This window comes from Paramisgurnus dabryanus, chromosome 17 (genome assembly GCF_030506205.2).
Source record: "Paramisgurnus dabryanus chromosome 17, PD_genome_1.1, whole genome shotgun sequence".
Lineage (NCBI taxonomy): Eukaryota > Metazoa > Chordata > Actinopteri > Cypriniformes > Cobitidae > Paramisgurnus > Paramisgurnus dabryanus.
Genome location: NC_133353.1, coordinates 17046340 through 17068046, shown reverse-complemented (window position 1 = coordinate 17068046; position 21707 = coordinate 17046340). Strand labels below are relative to the sequence as shown.

The 21707-nt window shown below is 36.0% G+C and overlaps 1 protein-coding gene and 1 long non-coding RNA gene across 4 annotated transcripts in view; both read left to right on the top strand.

Moving 5' to 3' along the window:
- The window catches only part of LOC135764957 (protein CLN8-like), a 58471-nt gene that overhangs the window by 23178 nt on the left and 13586 nt on the right, over positions 1–21707 (top strand). The gene's annotated exons all lie outside the window — the stretch shown is intronic.
- Positions 1868–9975, top strand: LOC135764956 (uncharacterized). The gene is made up of 4 exons (XR_010540369.1): positions 1868–2946; positions 3253–3358; positions 8738–8817; positions 9081–9975. It is a non-coding gene; the product is annotated as an uncharacterized lncRNA (long non-coding RNA).

The window sequence follows — 21707 nt, the reverse complement described above, 5'->3', positions numbered from 1 at the left end:
ATGCGGTTATATTAAACATTTACACGTGACCAGATGTTACCTGTCATGCAGTTATATTAAACCTTTACAATGTGATCAGATGTTACATGCCATGCAGTTATATTAAACATTTACACGTGACCAGATGTTACCTGTCATACAGTTGTATTAAACCTTTACAATGTGATCAGATGTTACCTGCCATGCAGTTATATTAAAGCTTTACTATGTGATCACATGTTATCCGTCATTAGTTATATTAAACCTTTACTATGTGATCACATGTTATCCATCATGTAGTTATATTAAACCTTAACAATGTGATCTGTTGTGCAGTTATATTAAACAGTTACAATGTGATCAGATGTTACCTGCCATGCAGTTATATTAAACCTTTACTATGTGATCACATGTTATCCGTCATGTAGTTATATTAAACCTTTACAATGTGATCAGATGTTACCTGCCATGCAGTTATATTAAACCTTTACTATGTGATCACATGTTATCCTTCAGGTAGTTATATTAAACCTTTACAATGTGATCAGATGTTACCTGTCATGCGGTTATATTAAACATTTACACGTGACCAGATGTTACCTGTCATGCAGTTATATTAAACCTTCACAATGTGATCAGATGTTACATGCCATGCAGTTATATTAAACATTTACACGTGACCAGATGTTACCTGTCATACAGTTGTATTAAACCTTTACAATGTGATCAGATGTTACCTGTCAGGAATTTCTTAAAGCATATCTGAGCTCTGTAGATTCCCCTTTAAAGGATTTAAGTCTCCTGATTTGAAGGAATAAGTCTTGGCAAGTTTGCAAATTAATTCTATCCTGATATATTACAAATGAATTTGTGAGTTATTGGACTGGCTGGGGTGCACATTTGCTTGAAAAATACGAAATCATCCTAACTGTGTAAAGGCTTGCCTTTTCCGCGCTTCGTATGCTTGAAGGCAGATGAATGCAGATTCTTGTCATTAGATTTTTGTTGTCTATCTTTACTTCAGATAGACAAGGTCAGTTTTAGTTTTGTTCTGGAGATTGATCTTGCGCTCTTCCATTACACTTTGATTAACGCAATCTGACATATACGCACACAAACACACACGCAAACAAGCACATACACACAAACACACAGTAAAGTTGCCTAATCACAGTTTCACAGTTTCACAACTGTATTAAAGGTGAATCAAGGGTTATTATGATTTTCTTTGATGGGCTTGCTGAGATGTGTAGATCTGGTGGGTTTTAGAGCCTGTCTGTAGTGTTCAATACTCTCTTTTCATTTGGCAATTCATCTCTCTAACTTTCTGCTCCACCATCTATGGCTCCATTTTTCTAGCTTCCTTTTTAAGGACTGCGTTATGATGGTCATGCCATGGTGATACCGTTTTTCCCTTGATTCTCTTTGATCTAATGGAAACAACAGCTTCCAACATGCTAGAACAAACATTGTTGAAGGTTTCAAATACAGCATCCAGATCTTCAGGGTTATCTGCTACATGTTTCATTAATGACAGGTCTGGGAGATTACTAATAAAGCTATATTTAGTACACTCTAAAAAAAGGTTCCTTGAGGTTCTATATAGAACCCTGGGGTTCTATACTTGGCCAATAGAACCTTTTACCAAAAAAAGGGTTCCATATAGAACCCTTAGAGGGCAAAGAACCATTTTTATTAAAATGGTTCTATAATTCACGTTTTGTGACTGAAGTGTAAACTAAAGATTACACAATAATTACAGACCTACACAACTCATTCACAAACCTTTTTGTGTCAATAGGCTGTGGTCAAATAAAGAGAGCGTCAACAAATAGGCTATTAATATTTATTGTATGATTTATTCCTTGTGAGCTTTTTTATGCACGTTTGTACATTAGCATGAAACTTACACTGCAGTTTGCGTTTTTGGTGAATAACCAGGTGTTTTCTTTATTTTGTACATTCTATATTGTCAATGTTTAATTTAACCTGAAGGGGCATTAAAAAAAAATAATCGCAAAAGTGCCCTCTGGTGGCGTATATATGCGTTGCACCATACGCGAAGATGAGCCTCGAGACGTGACAGTTTTTTTTTCAAACTGAGGAGTTCGGACTCCGGACCGGCATTTCTGCTTGTTGGTACCCTGAGGTAAGTAAACTTTATACATTTTTGAAACGATATTACTTAAATATTTAGTATAATTAGTTAATATTTATTTTGTTAGAGTAGGTCTTGTGCTAAATAGTGATACTAGAAGTTACATTAATAATATTTACCTTTGTTAAAAAATACTGCTGGTAACGTTAAAGCACTGACAGGCTTCCTCAACCGTCAGTTATAAAAGCTCTTTTAAATACATTTTGTTCCGGGTTTTAATGAATTACGTTACAGTCCTGCTTTATTTCTTTGTCATTTTAAATTAAATTGCCAATCACAATAAGACAGCTGTGTTGTAAGGAGACGAAATTCGAGACAGGAGTGTAATTTCAATGAAGCGCGTGGTCAAGGGAACCGGGTGGAAGACGGTGGAAGGGAAATTATATGTAAATGTTTGTCGCAGTTTTGCACATATTCCGTGAGTATTTTTCGCTTGTTCACGAGTGTTTTATCAGGGTTGGAGCTAAACTCTGAAGGAAAGTGGAAACTGCTGGCCACAGTTGAGAACTTTCTGCCGGTCTGTATTATAAATGCACGATTGCAGTGCAGCGTTCGTATCCGCAACAAGTCTAGATATGCATGTTTTCTGTGATGCACACAATGAATTAATGTGATGGTAGCTGTTAAGACACTTACATTTAACATTCAAATGTTTTAAAAACCAAACGTGTTCAGGTTTTTATGCGTATTTGGTTTGTGAAGTGTAATTTATGCTTTTTTCCTTCCCCTCACAGATAACCATGGTTAATAAATGGTCAGTAGATGACATGTCACTGGCTTTAAAATATAAACCCCATTGATGCAAAAAGGTAAGGTGCTTAAAGGGACCTCGTAAACCTGACTTCTGTCACTAATGTTCATCAAAGAGCAAAATAAAAGAAATCCGTCTTTTGTAGCTTTAATGATAATTCTTATGTATTTCATTTAGAATTTAGCATTAAAGACTGTAAAGTGTTTGAGGACTTAATTTAAATTCTGTATATTTCACACTATTTTTTTTATTGAACATTGTGTTTTGAAAAATACATCACTAGTAAATTGCAACCTCAAGTTAATGTAGACTTTAAGGAACTTGTTTGTCTGAAAGTGGATATATAAAGATTTTGTGTTTTAAGATGCTGCATGGAATGACAATGAGGTTTGGAACAGACTTGGTGAAGAACATGGAAACATCTCTAAATAAAATGGCCCCAAACATCATCAGAAGTGCAAAAGAAGGAAGTAAAAAACATCTCTACGACTTTCTCTGTAGTAAAACCATGATAAGGTTTACTTTTCAATATAATGTAAACACACACACACACACACACAAACACACACACACACACACATTATATATATATATATATATGTTTCTATTGAAATATTTTCTATTAATATCACAAGTATAAGTTACCTTTTAAAAACCATAGTAGCCTAATCATGGTAAAGGTACTGTTTGGCCATCGTAAAGTGAACACAGGGTTTGTGTTTGGTTGGCCAGCGAGAGGTTTACTTTTGTGCAGTAAAAAGCTCAAAAGAACAACTGCCTATCGTTGTCTGGACTCCTATTTGTGTTTTTGTAATCATTATAGTAGAAACACAACCAGGGACACGCGTGATAAACTTATCAATGTTTGTTTACAGCCGCCGCCATTACCTCACGTGTTGATCATGAATGCAGTAAACGTGTGCACATGCGAGTGATCCTGTGTTTAATAAACTTGCTGTGCGGAGATATGCGCTTAGATGCAACTAAATAAGGATTGTACTGTTTGAAATCGCGTATTTTATAAGAATACCAAAAAGCGCGTTGAGTTTCCTGACTCGCGTGTTTGTGTATGTGCGTTCCCGTCCCCCGTCGCGTCAACTGTTTGACGGAAGACAAAGAAAACAATCGCGTCTGGAGATACTGACACACATCCGCAAGTAAATAAGGATTTAGATGTCGGACATCTATCCCGTCACACTGACGAAGCACACACACTCGCGTCTGTTTGGAGATTTAAGGCTGGGGTATACCTTTTTTCCGAGTATACCTTTTCGAGTATACTCCCCGCGGCTACACGCGGATGGCCGCATTCGACACTATACGCAATACAAATGATTCTAATACAAATTCTACAATACAAATTATTCAAATTATTAGTCTAACAGGCTGTCAGGGCAGCACTGATTTGGCGACATTTACAGTACATTAAAACATTGGGATAGGTGAAGAAAAGTAACTGATCCACCATTGCAAACACAGTTTAGAACAAACAACAAGACAACAAAGAACAGGAATCAAACAAACATGCTCCAGAGCTTTCTGTTCTTGGAAGAAGTAAAAGTTAAAGAAGAAAAACGATAGTGTGTGTGTGCAGGGGCGTAGCAACCGGGGGGGACGGGGGGGTCACGACCCCCCCACTTTTACTGTGCGTTCACAAGGCCAGCAAGCATCAAAGTGGCCAGAAGTCCTACATTTTTAATGAGAGACGGAGGCGAGCTCTGGCGAGCAACAGCGCAGTGCGTCATGTACAGTGTTCTTTGATTTGTTACCTAGATTTGAGTGAACTAACATTCAGCCAATCACAGAGCGTGTCTGCATGAGCTTCAAATCTCTTGTTGCTCTTGTGAAGTTTCGTTTGTTCATTCACTTTTGCTATTACGCCGTCTGGGATAAAATGCACTCCAGAAAATAGCAAAGGACGATTAGCCTTCATCATTTTTTCAAACACACGTTAGATAATGTTGCAGTATGGCGTGATGACACAAATTACGCGATAAAGTTTTCATGTTATGATTTAACCTACTGTAGTTAAAATACACTATGGACCTCCTCACGCTGCGCAGGATTCAGCGTGGGTTGCACAGATTAAAATAAGCAGAGTTTAGAGCTAAAATATGGTTTGTTTATCTCAGTTTAATTTTAATTCGAGTTGTGTTGCCCCACTTACATTTAAACACAGCTTACAAATCTTATAATATAGATTAAAACTTATTTATGTTAAACCCATCATCTGCGCTGATGAATCTGCCGGTGTAATTAAACAGCAACAAATGTTGACGTTGTCATTCATAAAGAAAATAAACAGTTTATGCAGGCAAATGTAATATATTTTTTTGTAGCCTATTATAAATCACTATACATCGGTAATCGATTCTAAAGATCTTATTCAAATAAAATTCGTATTGATTAACGAAGCAATGTGGCAGGAAATATTGCGAAGCTCAGTTGATATAATGAATGAACAAGATGTGCCGACGCGACGCATTTGTCATGAAGCACCGCCGTGTGTCCGTTCATTGACTGCTCTCAGTTTCTGACTGGAGCACGTGACAGAGGAGAAGCGCATACGAGCATCGGGAGCTGTCACTGGTAGTGTTAAGTAATATTTTAAACCGTCAAACTCACTCTGTTGAGACGTTATAATAAGCAACCGTAATAAACGCATCTTTGAATAGTGCCACCACGCTCGCGGTGTCTGTTTCTGATGATTTAGCCACATATTTAATTGTAGAAAATGTATTTGAACTCACTGAGATTTAAAACAAAGTTTAAAGTAATGGAGCAACAGGATTAAAGATAATCTAGTTTAATTGTAAAAAGTTGTTTTGATGTTTTGATTCAGGGCCGCTGGAAGTCATTTTGGACAGGGGGTGCTGTGAAATAATTTTTTTTTAACAAAAACCTATGAGCCTATAGGCCTAAATACATTTTAAAAATAAATACATTTTTACTACTTTATTGTTATATACACTTCAGTGCACACAGCCAGGGTCTGAAACACACAGACATCATCAGTTATCAGATAAATTTATGCGCTATTAATCAGAAGCAGAAATACTTTTAATAATCCCAGGGGAAATTACTTTCGTTATAACTTCAGATATACATACATAGAACATATTTACATACAACATATAATATTATAACAACATAATATTAATTAAACACAATTTTTAATGTCCATGCGGACGAACATATTTTACTTTCGTTTTTAAATCACACGTCGATTAACAGTGGTAAAATATTCTAACAGTAACATACCTAGTATATTTTTATATAGATCTTTTTTTACTAAATAGTACTATTACTGTCTTTTTTTTAAACTTATAATTCGAACAAAAATAATAATGGGTTTCGTTCTGATATTGTATACTTTTATAAAAAAATACATGGTGTATAATTACATTTTTAGAATATATTAGGCTTTATATAAGGTTTGTACTCTAAAAATTCTTTATTTGTTACAAACAAGAGATAAAGAATTTACAAACGTTCTCATCTTACCATATCCACAGGTACAGAGTCATTATATACAATAAATTTGTGGGGTAGCTTTTAATTTTTTTTTAAAAATGGATGCATTCGTTTAAAGTAAAGCATTTATTTACTTAGCTAAAGCAGCTCTTTACGCCTTCTAACGTCTCATAATCGGTCATCAATTATGTCAAAGAGACTCAATAATAATCTTTTACATTTTAATCCTTTTTTCATATTAAAAAGCGTTTTTGTGCTGCTTCGCATCCATGTATGTGCTAAGCAAACCCGCGTTGTCATCCCGTTAATACTGTATGCGCATAATATCAACGCGCTCTTTACTCTAGCAAAAGACACTCGCGTCGCGCATTGCGCCGGTTGTATAATAGAGTCCAAAGTCTCTCATGAGCTAGGCGACGAATGCCCAGGGAGTTCCGAATTTCTGTGTGGGCATGCATTAGCCAAAGGTGTGTTAGTCTATTCTGGGTCATGGTGCTGCGTACCCATGTCTTCAAAAGACAAGGCAGAGAAAGTGCGCTCGGATGAGGCCACGGAGATGGGTAGGCACAGACAGTAATGAAATTAAAACCCAAAATACACGTAATAACCTACGTGTGTCAAAAATAATCTCCTAAAATATTCATAAGTAATATATAAATTGTGCAGAATATTTTTACTTAAAAGAAATCTCCCACCCGCAGCACCCTCACTTCCCACGGCCATGTTTTGATTAAAGAACTTACTTCCATCTTGAAAATATTAAAAACTTGTAAATACATTGATTTAGGTTTTATTGCTATATTTTCATAAAATGTATGTTGTATTAAATTAGTGTAGATGTAATTAGTATATTTATCAAAATACAAATGTAGTGTAACTGAAATATTGTAACTATCATAAAATATCTTTATTTCATAAAAATAAAGTAGGCTATTGATGGTCTCACATTGGTTTCAAAGTCCTGCAGTATTTTTAAATTGTGAGTATGATTTCACAAAAATAGGTTCATGTAAGCTATCATGGCATGTTCCCAAAATTGCCACTAGGGTGCTGTAAAATGCCAATTGGTATTCTATTTAGAATGTATTATTATGAACATCAGCTTTAGGTCACATTACCATACTGTCCCCCCCACTTTTAAAATGGCTGCTACGCCCCTGTGTGTGTGCAAATGCTGTCTATTTCCTTTGTATAATTGTTTATAGTGGAGTCCCTGTCTAAATATTTTCACGCGCATGTGCTGTTGTACGCGGACTGTACGCGCACTGTCCGCGCGGTCTCAAATTTTGGGCTGCACGCGCGGACCCTCTTGATGACGAAAAAGACGTCATGCGGACGGCGCGCATACACGGACGTCCGTAGTATACTTTCGGCTTTAGGCGCGAGTAAACAAGTATGTGATGTGTGCAATCGCATCTTTTATAATGATACCACAAAGCGCTTCAAATATGAGGCATTGTGTGTTTGTGTGTGCGTTTGGACGTCGATCGAGTCACACTCGCGTCTGGAGATAACTTTAGTTACAGTCACGAGTAAACAAGTAGATGTCATGTTTCCAGCACTCGGATTAAAACTCAACACAGCAGTGAATGGCTGCAGAGACGGAATGTCCATTGACTGTGGGGTTGACTAATGAATATGGATGATCTCTGCTCTTCTCTTCAATGGAGCGGGGCGTGGCTCATTATAGATAATGAAGCAACAGAAGAAAGATGGTACATCTCCCTCTTCTTATACAGTTAACAACGAATTACAATATTTGTTTTCGATTTCACTTACATCTTCCAAAAGCAGACATTCCAAGCACTATGTAGACATTTATCTTTTGTTTCTATGACAAATATTCGTTAAGTTACAGTAAATTTTTCTGACGTGTTTCTGAAAGGACTTCACTGAGGGAGAGAGAACAAAACGCGCATCACGTTTATTTTCTTAATTTTGCGAAAAGCACAACATGCTGTTTTTATTGGGAGTGGACAGCCGACCCCAGAGTGTTAATATTAACTTTTTCCTTGCCATTGAACAGTTAACTTGTTAATTAAGAGACGCTGGCTGAGAAAGAGTTAAAGTTTACCCACAAATGAAAATTGTCGTCACTTTCTTCAGCAGAACACAACAGAAGATATTTTGAAAAAGTATGGTATCGAACAACAATGGTGCCCATTGACCTGCATTGGTTTTGTGTCCTTTAAATTGCTACCAGCGTTGTTCGGTTACAGACATTCTTCAAAATCTTTTTTGTGTTTGTGTTTTGCTGAAGAAAGAAAGCCGTGAACATTTGAAATAACGAGTGAGTGAATGAGTTTTCTTTTTTGAGTAAAAGGTCCCTGTAATTGATTTCTGTACCTAATGTACAATAATTTGTATCTTTGTAGGTCTGGTGAGGAATGCTGCACTTATGTTATTGCAAGCATTATTTCAAGAAAATCCCAGCTTCCTTTACTGTGTAAATAGTGTAAGTATAGTCTTCTGTAATTTCATTAGCATTTGAGGCACTTCATTTAAAGTAACATTCAATGCAAATATAAAAATATTACTCTGTTTACCCTTAAATAGCATACAGCTCCACATCAATTATTATGAGTCTTGTTTGTTCTTGAGTGTCGCTTGCCTAGTTGTCATACTTTATTTGTGTTATTATGGGGTAATTTTAAGTCTATTTGATGGCTTCTGTTAATTGGTAAAAAGCACTTTAAAGGTGAAATGTTTGTTTTACAGGAACCCAAAGGTCCCGTACCAACCATAGTGTTCAACGGCTCTCCTGATCTTCTCAAATCTGAAAGTATCAACTTTATAATGGACAATGTGAACATAATATGTGGAAGACATTGACATCACAGGCTGTGGAATAACTGTTTGCGGGTTTTTTTTCCTCCTCAATGTTCAATACCCTTTTGCCATTAAGCACACAGTGACTTTTATTTATAAAATATATGCTTAAATTTAAATACCTGTACAAAACAAATGTACAATCAACTTGTGTTAATTGTCATTCTATTTAATAGATTGTTCATGAATTGTCTTTAAATTTTTTTATTTTTATTTACTTTTTTATTTGACAGGGACCATACAAGCAAACATAGTTATAGTTCAAAGCCTGTAACTGATGCGCTGCATATAGAGTTTATAGCTATTGCTAATTCTCAACTCCTGTCCCTGGTTGGGCATTTCTAAGAACATTTTAAAACAGATAACATTTCTTCAACACACATACACAAACACACACAAAAAAACCCCAAAATAAATTAAAAAGAGATACAAATTTGGTTTGCCTTTAGCCACAACTTAACCCTTAAAATAAATTTATTCAAGTCAGAAATTGCCTTAATAAATGCATTGTGATTTATTTTCATCATTTCAGACACATGTGAAAGTTACTAAAAATTAATACTGCATATACTGTACAGTATCTTTGTTCATAAAAACTGAAAATGCGTTAAGGGAAATAACTTGAACAAAAATTTTAAATGTATAGTGTAATTAAGAGTTTAGCTGTTTAATACAGAGATGCAATTTTAATATATATATATATATATATAAACGTATGTATGTATGTTTAAATAACTAAATGGTTGAATGTAATGAGACATTTTAAATGTAAACTAAAGTTTTTCTGTCTAATACAGAATTAAGAGATGTGATTTTAAGTAATTTTTATAGATTTATATTTCTGTATAATACAATTAATAAATAGTAAACTTTTATAATTTTCTTGATCGGTTATAATTTCTTATCAATAATAAATTACTCATAATAATAAATAATTTTAATGGTTCTAAATAGAACCATCTAACTTTGATTCAAAGAACCATTTGGGGTTCTTTTTAATGAACCCATTAAAGTGGTTCTATATTGAACCATTTGGGGGTTCCATATAAAGCGGGTGATAGAACCATTTTTTTTAAGAGTGTAGTAAAAAATATTGTTTTGCCAAATCAATAGCGTGGTATGCACCGAGCGATCCAATCTATAAGTACTGTGGTATGAGACAAGGCAATGATCTGAAATAGGTGATATTTCTACATCACTAATGTGTGTTTATGGATATGTGTGAGCCCTGTCAGGTTTTGTCTACAGAGGGAGTTAAGAGCATCCATAAAAGCTAGTCCTAATGCGTCTTTTGGATTATCAAATGGTCTTTTGGATGTTAAAGTATGGAAATCTGCCATTTCCGTAAGTTTTTGTGGTGGCCTGGTGGTCTGTAGATCGTAGCTAGGATGAAAGAAAGCTGTTTGGTGTAATGATTAGTTAGTTCCATATTTAGAAACATTTTTTAAATAATTAAATTTTAGTTCATATTTATGATTTACTTGGAACATTTTATTAGAGATTGTAGCAACACCACCCCCTCTACTTTTAAGTGAGGTTTGTGCTTATAATAATAGTCTTGTGGGATGGATTAATTTAAACAAATGTAATCGTAAAGGTTTCCGATAAGCAGAGAACATCCAAGTTTTGGTCTGTAATGATTTCCGTGATAATAGGTTCTTTATTGGTAAGCGATCTAATGGTAAGAAGACCAAATTTTAACATTTCAGTTTTATCTGTTGATATATTGTTTTCTAATTTTTTATTGATAATATTTGTATGAGATGAGGTAAATGGTGCTCTGTATTTGTTGATACTCAAAATGTGTTGACACTCTGGTAAAATAAACTCTATGTGCTGGGATTTATGTGTTCTTAACATGTCAAGGCAGCTAACTGGGGCTGTCAAAATGATTAATTAATCATCTCATCGCAGTGTTACAACTAAGCCTCAGCTATACAATGATAATAAAATGGAAACAATGTAAATACTATTAATCAAAATGATAACTGTTAGGGGAAATAACTGACAATTATAATTTTTTTGTCTTAATTGTGCAGCCAATTCAAAAAATCTGTTTATATGCATTGCTGCTGCATAATACGGTTACACTTTATTTTGATAGTCCACTTTAGACATTCTACTAACTATAAATAACTTTGCAACTACATGTCAACTAACTTTCAATAATTTGCAACTATACGTCAACTAACTGTCATTAGAGTATTAGTAGACTGTAAGGGTTGGGGTTAGGGAAGAGGTTTGGGTTAGTGGAATAAGTTGACATGCACATGCAAAGATACTTATAGACAGTTGAATGTCTGTTGAGATATCATCGCAATCAAGTGTTAGTAGATATTAAGCAGACAGTTTACTAATTATCTAAAGATTGGTAGTTGATAAGTAGTTGATAAGTAGTTGCAAAGTTACTTATAATCAGTAAATTGTCTAAAGTGGACTATCGAAATAAAGTGTTACCCATAATACAATATGAAGGATCATGGATGGATGAATGTGTGGATATTTATATATTATAGGCAGATATATAAACAATATCCACCATGATGTAAAACCTGATAAGTTAACTCAACTTTAACCATTTTAGGAAACCGATTGCCTTAAACCATTTAAGTTTTAAAACTCATACATATGAGTACTGTAAATTATAAGTGCATATGTCTAAAAAATTTTGAGTTACCTTTACAAAAATATATTAAGTTTGATTAAGTTCATACTACTCAAATGGTTTTAGTTCACTTAATAAATTCAAATTAGTTCACACAACTAGGGATGGGTGATATGGCCTAAAAATGTATCACAGTAATTTCAGTTGTTTGTTTCTGTGACGGTAAAAATGGCGATAAATTATTCTCTTCTGTAAAATATCAGATTATGTTATGTTTAAGTTGTGTTCCAGTGACTGTACTGAAAAACCTTACACAACAAATTCTGTATTTATTTGTACTCTCATGGTGCAAAAATAGTGCAAGCAGGAAAAGTAACGGTCTTCAGTTGTGTTTCAAAATTACAAAAGAGTACAACTGCAAATAAATCCTGATAAAGTAACAAACATGTTAAAGTAGCCTGATAAAGTAAAGACGTTCAGTGTGAAACAGTCACAGTCCCTTTCACACAGTCTTTACTGGTAAATTGCAGTTAACAGGTCATGTGTGAACAGAACCTGTCCGGTAAATCAGTACTCCCAATTTACCAGTAAGACAGGTTGTAAGATTACCAGTTATTTACCGGTAAGTGCTATGTGTGAACGAAAAATATAGGATTACCGGCATTTAGAACAGACGACGTCAGACCGCGCTGATAGCATTTTTATACAGATGACGCGTTTACCCCGCACTGTTTGCAGACGTTTCCACACACGTCCCACACAGCAAAAGGACTCTGTGGCGGATCAGCCGCGGAGGTATCGCGGCTTCCGGAACGGGCCCACGAAACGGACCCGTGTCAGCGTCCACTTGCGCGCAGTGACGGATCCGCATCCGGAGCTTATTGCTATCAGGACCGGGTCCGTTTTGGACCCATCTATCTCACTTTCAAATTCAAAATCCCTTCTGTTCTTACTGTAGGATAAAATAGGATAAACTAAACTAAAGGATAAAACCAAAACTATCACTAGGCCTGGCTACTGCAGCAATATAGAACCTTAAATCTGCATTGCCTTGTATTTTTAACCTAACAATATTGTAAATAGGCCTAACAGAAAAGTTTCACTAAAAGATATCAATTTAATGTACCAAAGTAATTACTACTCAATGGAAATATAAAATTGCCATTTACATTTATCAGTTATAGCGTATTCTGTTTTTGTTAAAAAAAATCTTTAAAAAAAAACCGGTAACACTTCATTTTACGACCCGCAAAGTACCGCGTAATTAAACCGAATTTACAGCGTACCTATTTGTAACAACAGAGTACCTCTACAGTACGTACTTGTAGTTATAAGGGAATAATATTTTAAGTTTGGGGTAATAAGGGGGTAAGAATATATGGAAAATTATTCTCTAAGTATTTCATAACTACAGGGTACCTATTGTAATATTACGTGGTATGTATGACTTACGTCTATGGGTATGGTCTATGTGTAATATGTTTTTTTTTTTTCATATTTGCTACTTACCTGATGAAGTGTTTTGTATAGCCTAAAGTTGATGTCAACAACCCACGTCGGCAAATAAAATATAACACACAATAAAAATAATAGCAACTTGTACCTCTTTGATCTGTATATGTATACATGAGTTACCAGGTAACTCTCATATTTGCGGGCTGTAAACTAAAGTGGTGCTTTGTTCACCTCTTGTTATAAATGTTATAGGGTAAATACCATAAACATACAGAATATTGTTATTTTAATTTTAAAACAACTTATTTCAAAACATCTTTAAAACACTATAATTAAGCCAACACTTAATGTTTATTATCACATAACTTTTATTTAAAATAAAAAGTCATGACAATTTTTCATTGTTTTTGCGGCTTGGCTTCCTCTGTTGGTGTTCTTGTCCACTCGGATGATGAGTTGATGTCGTCTCACAAATGCTGTTCTGCATTACATATAAAAAACATAAATGAAAGCCTTCAGTAAATGTTTCTTCACTGTGCCTTGACAGAAACAGAGTTTTCTGAGCCAGTTACGTTCATAACTTTAGGCTAACTTATGTGCTAGCTAACCTGCTACTGTTAGCTGGCAACTTTCTTGATAAAACATTGTTTGAAATGCGTGAGTCATGTATTAACAAAACCAGTCACCTTATCCAGCATGCGGATCCTGCTAACATCACTTGCAGCCGTACTCCACAGTGTAGAACGTTTTTTAAAACCTCTTAAAGAAATTTCACCTCAGGATCGCGTTCCAGCAAACCTCCTGCAGACGGCCGCGCGCTCTACACCTGCGCAGTAGCCTACGCATGTAGTCGTCTTTTGTTTTAGCGGGAGCTGATATCTGCTGTTGTTTCATTCTGGTTTGCCATTGCATAAATTATATTTGGCTAAAATACTTGTGTTTACAGTAAATAAATTGCAAAGCACCACTTCAAATATGTCCGCAAATGTAGGAGTTTCCTGGTAAATAGGGAATAAGTTGCTATTTTTATTGTACTTACCTTAAAAAAAGATAACCACATTAAATCAGCTGGACTTTTGTTATTAAAAGCAAGTAATATAGGCTACTAAAATAAAAGTGATGTGCTGTTATATTTATTTGCCGATGTGGCTCGTAGACATTGACTGTATACAAAATTCAGTAGTCAATATGAAAAATTCACAATAAAAATAAATAAATAAATAAAACATAATTTCCCCATAGACTTGACTAAGTCATACATACCACGTAATATTACAATAGGTACCGTGTTGTTATAAAATACTTAGAGTATAAATAATTTATAATTCTTCATATTCTTACCCCCTTATTACCCCAAACTTAAAATATTATTCCCTTATAACTACAAGTATGTACTGTAGAGGTACTCTGTTGTTACAAATAGGTACGCTGTAAATTCGGTTTAATTACGTGGTACTTTGCGGGTCGTAAAATAAAGTGTTACCAAAAAACCTAATTTAGTGCTTTATAGGCCCAGGTCAATGCAAACATAAAATACTTGATCTATTAGGCTACAACTTCAATGACATGCTGCACTATGCACAGCTAAAACATCTGACAATGAATAACTGGAGAAAGACAAGTTTGTTTTTATTATTAAATCATTTCTCCCATAACACGTCTCCTTGTTGCCCGATCTGTTGCCAGGTTGAACACAGCACCTGTAATCAAAACAGAAAGATGTTTATGGTATGTAGCATCCAAAGTCAAGTATGCTTATCATAGTAACACCACTGAATGAAGTAAAAGTACAGTTTTTTCACTAGAAATGTACTTCAGTAAATGTATCCTTAAAAATCACTTTAAAAGTACTAGTTACACAAAACTGTAAATGGAATTCGTTACACACCTCTGGTTAAATCACCGTGTTAACAGACGGTCAAAATAACAGACGAGAAGATTGTCTTTACCAACCACACAGTCGCTCTGACTGACACCTGCATTCATTTAGTCACTGATTAGGTCACATGGCATCCTCGCAGTGTGACCGTGAGTCTGAACCGAGTCAAACAATGATTAAATTGCCAAAGATTAATTTTCATTATAAAGAAGATGGCAGATACACTACACCAAAATTGCCAACATGTAAACTTAATAATGCACAGCTAGGGCTAAACCATTATCCACGAGTGAACATGCTAAAGTTTTCCTAATATCAACGTCATTTCAATCATTAGTATACAGGATGATTAAAAACAATGTTTACTGCCACAATTATATCAATAAATCAATACTTACTCAAAAGAGGGTTCAGCTCAACCGTGTCCCAGCAAAGAAAGTCTCGATTGACAGGTGTGCATCGTTTAACCGTTTAGTAAAGGCCCGTCCGAGGATCCGACATGGGTCTGTTAAGGATCTGCTGTTTGACATTAGAATTTACGGCGCTGCCGGAGGCAGAGCTGATCCTCTGTGCGGCTCCAAAACGAATGTGACAGTCACGCGGGTTTGGCGACTTGAACGCGGATCCGCATAGGAGTCTCCTGCTGTGTGGGGTGCTGCTTAAAAGTCGAGCACACCTGAAGTTTACATCCACATTTCTTCACCGAAGTTTTTTGATACTGATGTGTGAATGATGTCTTACTGGTAAAAAGACAGAACGTCACTGCATGTGTGAAAAGCACATTTTTGTATTTACTGGTTAACCCTAATAAGACCCTTGGGGTCAATTCTACCCCCAGTTAGTTTAAAAACATGGTTCCCTTTATCTTGGTGGAATAAGATTTTGTGACTTTTCCAGATTATCTGTTAAGATTCATATAAAAAACTTTTTTGATTCTGTCATTCTAAAGAGGCGTACAAAATGTTACTTAATTAGTCTCTTTGGGGGTAAAAATGACCCCAATTGAAATGAAGAAGAAATGCAAAAAAATATCATTTTTTATTTGTCAAAAAAATATATGCATCCAGAATAAATCTGAAAATTTCAACACAGAAAGGTAGGCCTGGTACTAGAGCACAAATGTTACATAGAAAAGACATGCTCAATCACACACTAACAGACACACATAAACACACAAAGGTATGACTGCCACAGAGAGCATTTCTTATAGAATTTGGTAAAAAACAGCCACAGATGCAAAACAAAGATGTAAAATACTCACACAGGTGTGCGCACACACATACACACACATGCGCGCACAAACACACACACAAACACAGACTCACACACAAAGACACAGTAAAACTTACACTCACATAAAGACACAGACACACATACACAGAAAGACAAAGTCAATTTCTGTGGCATTTTTTGTAAAAACAGACATTTCAAAATGCATCAAAAACTACAAATATTCTACTATTTGAAATAATATTTTTTAATGTCCTTTCTAATGTTTATATAAACATAAATTCACAAAATGTATCAATAAAGTACTGATGTTGAGCAAATGGCCACCTCCAGTGAAATGAATGGGTCTCTATGGGCCTCTGCTGGTCGAATTGATTCATTTCCTAAACAGTAGTTATTTTATGTTTTTTTCTAAACACCAAATGGCTGAATTCAACACATAACATCTAGATCAACATCTAAAAACAATTTAAATCAAATTTAGATAATAATTTATGTGAATTTTTTTATAAAAATGTGATATTTTTCAGGCAAGCTAATGGTGTAGTTGAGGAATTGAGTGGTAAACGGGTATAAAAGTACTTCATATCTCCCAAAACACAGCATTAATGTATAGATGGGGAGTAAATAAAAAAAAATATTATTTGTATAATAAAAAATGTATATATTTTTTGTAATCACTCTTTTAATCTCTGGGGTCATTTTTTCCCCCAAGGAACTATTACGTATACAGGAAAATCTTCGTTTTAAAAGTCTTATGAGGGTTAATTCATTCTGGTAGATTCAATGGTAATAAAAACAAGCACCTCCTCAGCCTCACATCCACCTTCCGCCATGCTTGTTTTCACTCCGCATATGAACAGTGAATCGGGCTCGCACAAACTGCGTCATCAACTAGACCAGGGGTCAGTGGCGAAGCCAGAAAGTGGGTGGGCCTTTATAAAACAGGGTGGGCAAAGCATAGAATGTACATAAACTGGGGGCGTGCACAACAAAGTTTGTATGCCTGTGGCCGGCATATGTTTTTTTACCCAATGGAAGCATGGCGTTTTTCAAAACAGCCAGCAGCTGTCCGTTTTTTTCCGCGCTGTGGTCGAAAAATATTTAAAGAAACAGTATGTAGGATTGTGGCCAAAACTGGTATTGCAATCACAAAACGTGTGGCCAAAACTGGTACTACAATCACACAGCTGGTGGCCAATATACCAAACGACAACATAAACATCAGTTGAGGGCTGCAACTCCACTTTTTAATAGGGATGCACCGAATCCAGATTTTTTAGGTTCGGCCGAATCCCGAATCCACCGTTTAAGATTCGGCCGAATCCGAAACCGAATACCGAATCCTACTCGCATCCTTATTCCATTAACACAGTAAAACACATTAATGAATTAAACAACGTCCACAATAGTGTATTTTTCATTTTATTTAATTTTAACTGTACATTATGCCAGGATGACAAGTTGGAAAAACTATTTTGACAATTACCATAAGCCTATGCATAATGAAAGCGATGCGTTGCGACACGCTCGTTTTTACAATAAGCAAGCAGCTCCGCGCTGAAAACTATATTTAACTTTGAGTGAGAAGCTCCGCTCGTCAATGTCAGGTTTCACACGGCCGTCCAATTACAGTGGAGGAGGGGCGGGAGATTACCACAGCAACCAACCGGCTCACAGCTGAAGCATCACAGCTACCAAGCGCTCGGCTGAAAAACAGCTGGAATTTGGCGTCCTCAAGGCGTTTTCAGCCGTGTTTAAAAGTTTTGGTGTGTCCACCCCCTAAGGCTCACCGAGAGAAAAAGCTCATCTCCACGTCAGCACCCGATGTGTGTAATCTACGGCCGCGTGACGTCGACCTGCGTAGCGCAAGCCTAGGGTTCGGTTCGGTGGAAAAAAAATCTAGGATTCGGCCGAATCCGAACCCCGTCAAAAAGCCCAGTATTCGGCCGAATCCTGGATTCGGTGCATCCCTACTTTTTAAATGACAATATCCTGGCCAGACCGCTGTTGTGAGTGATATAAGTATTTGAAATGAAAATTATTTCTTAATGTCTAGTGACATTTCAGGGCCATTTAATAATTAATTGATATAAATTTCTTACATACTGTTCCTTTAACTTTGGGTTAAAAGCTCAGCTCGTCAATGTAAGTTCTCACATGGCCGGCCAATCACGGTGGACGAAGGGCGGGACAAATATCACAACAACCAACCGGCTCACAGCTCAAGTATCACTGCAACCAAAGCCATGGGCTGAAAAAACAGCTGGCATTCGGCATCTTCAGCTGCGTTTAAAAGCGTTGGTGTGCACGCTACCTAAGCAAAGTTACCTTGATGCCATGCAGGCAGCACAATGTTTCAAGGGGAAAATTATAAAACCACTTACAAATAACCAACCAGCTTGTCTACAGTATATATGGGCAGGTGGGGCTGTGCCTGTTTTATACAGTCTGGGCAGTGCCCCACCAAATTATTAATCCACTTGAAAACACAACTAATAGAATTAGTAACGGAATTAGTTTTTACGTTATTTACGTTATGTGAACGTAGTTCCGAACAATGATATGTCATTCCTCGTCAGCAAAATGCATGACGTGAAAGCGTCATAGGCTACGACGGATTCAACAGGTGGTGATTTGATTTTACTAAAGAACTCGTTTGAGAGATTATTTAATGAGAAAATGGCCATCAAACAACATGGCGCAATCCAACTTTCATGTGTTGTCATTTAAGTGTAAATTTTATTCCAACAACAGTAAATCATACAGCCTATATACACGACACAGAGTCTGCCCCCCTAAATAGTTGACTTGAGTAATACTCCTGACTATAAACTGTAGTAATGACACCACTATAAACATTACGAAAATGTCTGAACTCACCTTTACATGTCCTACTGTAGTCTGATACAAGGGTTCTGGTTAAAGATGGAGAAAGTCTCGATCATAATAACAAAGTCCAATATCTTTGATCATAATATGTCCCTTCGCGCAAAGAAAAGCAGAAATACATTTCTCAGACGAGCATTTATCATCGATGAGCGTAACGTTATATGTTTTTGTACAATATGTGGTGAAGAACAGTCTTTCAACACAGCATGACGTCATTATCAAAGTAATAAGTGCTTGTTTCGTTTTTTAACGTTTGAGAAGTTGTCCTCAGTAATCCAACATTTCCATGAGTGATGTATAGTCTCTGTCTCCAAAAGTCAACAGATAACAGCAGATGTCATCGTGGAAAGGCTGTTAAACTTGATGATTTGCAACTCGCTATTTTTAAATTCAGTTCAATCGCGCGTAGGCGGAACTAACAATGACTGACGAATCATATTCAACGTTTCATGTTGACAAGCGTGTGCACCAATAGGGTAAAAGAAAACTGCGAAACTGCCTGAACATGCAAACTTGCACTTATATTTTAATTATATTTATTGTTGTATTACATATATGAAATTATAGTGTGATAAGACGTCTATTCGTTGTATTATTATTTATTTTTGTTATTTACACATCTGGAAAATGGCCTTCTGATTGGATGGGCCACAACTCAAACTGGGCGGGCCCAGGCCCACCCGTAGCTTCGCCACTGCCAGGGGTGTCAAACTCAATTTCATCCCGGGCCACATCAGCATTACGGTTGCTCTCAAAGGGCCGGCTGTATTTGAACGACTGTATGAATGTATCAACTCTTTTATTACTGTACATTGCATAGTTTTCTCTGCATTTGATTATTATTAGTTTTGTTAATAACTCAATTAATACCTTTGAAAGTAGATGCCAAGGCAAATAATGACAAAGTGTATAGAGTACAACGATTCTACAGATTATTTTAAAAATAATTGTGGTAACAAAAACACATGTTGTATGTGAGTACACTCAAAATGTTCTGTTATCCTTCATTGTGCAAATAAGAAAATGAGAGTCATTTTCAGATACTAATAAAGAGTTTTACAATCTCCACCACAATATGCATTTATTAGACACATATACTCTCGCTTGTCATTTCTTGCTGTCTTTGCAAAAAAGCTGTGATTTTTTTACCTGGCTTTAAGTGTCTGATTTACTGACGTGTCATGAGTTCAGGTTACAGATCAATAGTTTCAATCATGTATTAAAATTAATCGGTTCAGATGAGTCATAAGTTGCGTATTTAGCGGGAATAGACAAGTTGTAAACTAATCCCAGCTGGAAATCGCGAAACATTTCTGTAAACGAGACGGAAAACATTTGCTTGCTGGATGCGCGTGAGCGTGCGCGAGAGAGGGAGAGAAAGAAGGCGCAGATAGGCTACTGTCCGTCGCATATGCGGAGGTCGGAGGTCGCATATGCAGCGTCATCAAGCCTGGAAACAATACGTCTTGATGACGTATGCAGCCTGGAATGCAACCTACGGAAGCTGCAGCCTTCGCATTAAGACACGGCCACTCAAGTAGTGTGCGCGTGCGGGGCACTGCTCGTTCTCTCTCCTGCAAACATAAACATTATCACTATAATTACATTACAAAAAGACTTTGGTGGGACAAAAATTCGTTTTGGTGGCTGCTAAAAAAACAATGTAGGAAATAACATGCAAAAAATTTAACTTATAATAACAATAAAATAATTTTTAAGCTCTCGCGGGCCACATAATTAACATAAATTGAAAGCTCTCGCTCTCTTAAATTTGACACCCCTGTGCTAAACAGTAAGAAAATAAACACAAATATGACTTAATTTTCCATTGAAAGAACTGTGGTGTACTCACAACATAATAAATAAATGTGGTAATGTTACCTTTAAAAGGTTTTATGAGTGAATTGCTGTATAACAGTCCTTACTGAGAGAAATTCAAACTTGGACGGGAAAAGCTTGTGCTAAACAGTAAGAAAACTCACACACACACATATGAATAAATTTTTCATTGAAAGAACTGTGGTGTACTCACAACATAATAAATAAATGTGGTAACGTTCCCTTTAAAAGGTTTTATAAGTGAACGGCCGTCCGTCAGTACTCACTGAGAGAAATTTAAACTTGCGCAGGAAACGTTTGTGCTAAACAGTAAGAAAACTCACACACACATATAAATTCATTTTTAATTGAAAGAACTGTGGTGTACTCACAACATAATAAATGAATAAATAAATGTGGTAACGTTACCTTTAAAAGGTTTTATGAGTAGGAATGACCGTTTTGTCGTGAACAGACAGCCAGTCAGTTGGTCCTTACTGAGAGAGATTCAAACTTACGCGGGAAATGTTTGTGCTAAACGGTAAGAAAACAAATAAATATTAATTATTTTTCCACTTACAGAACTGCACTGTAAAAAATAAATTGTTGGCTCAATGAATTATTTTTTAGTAACTAG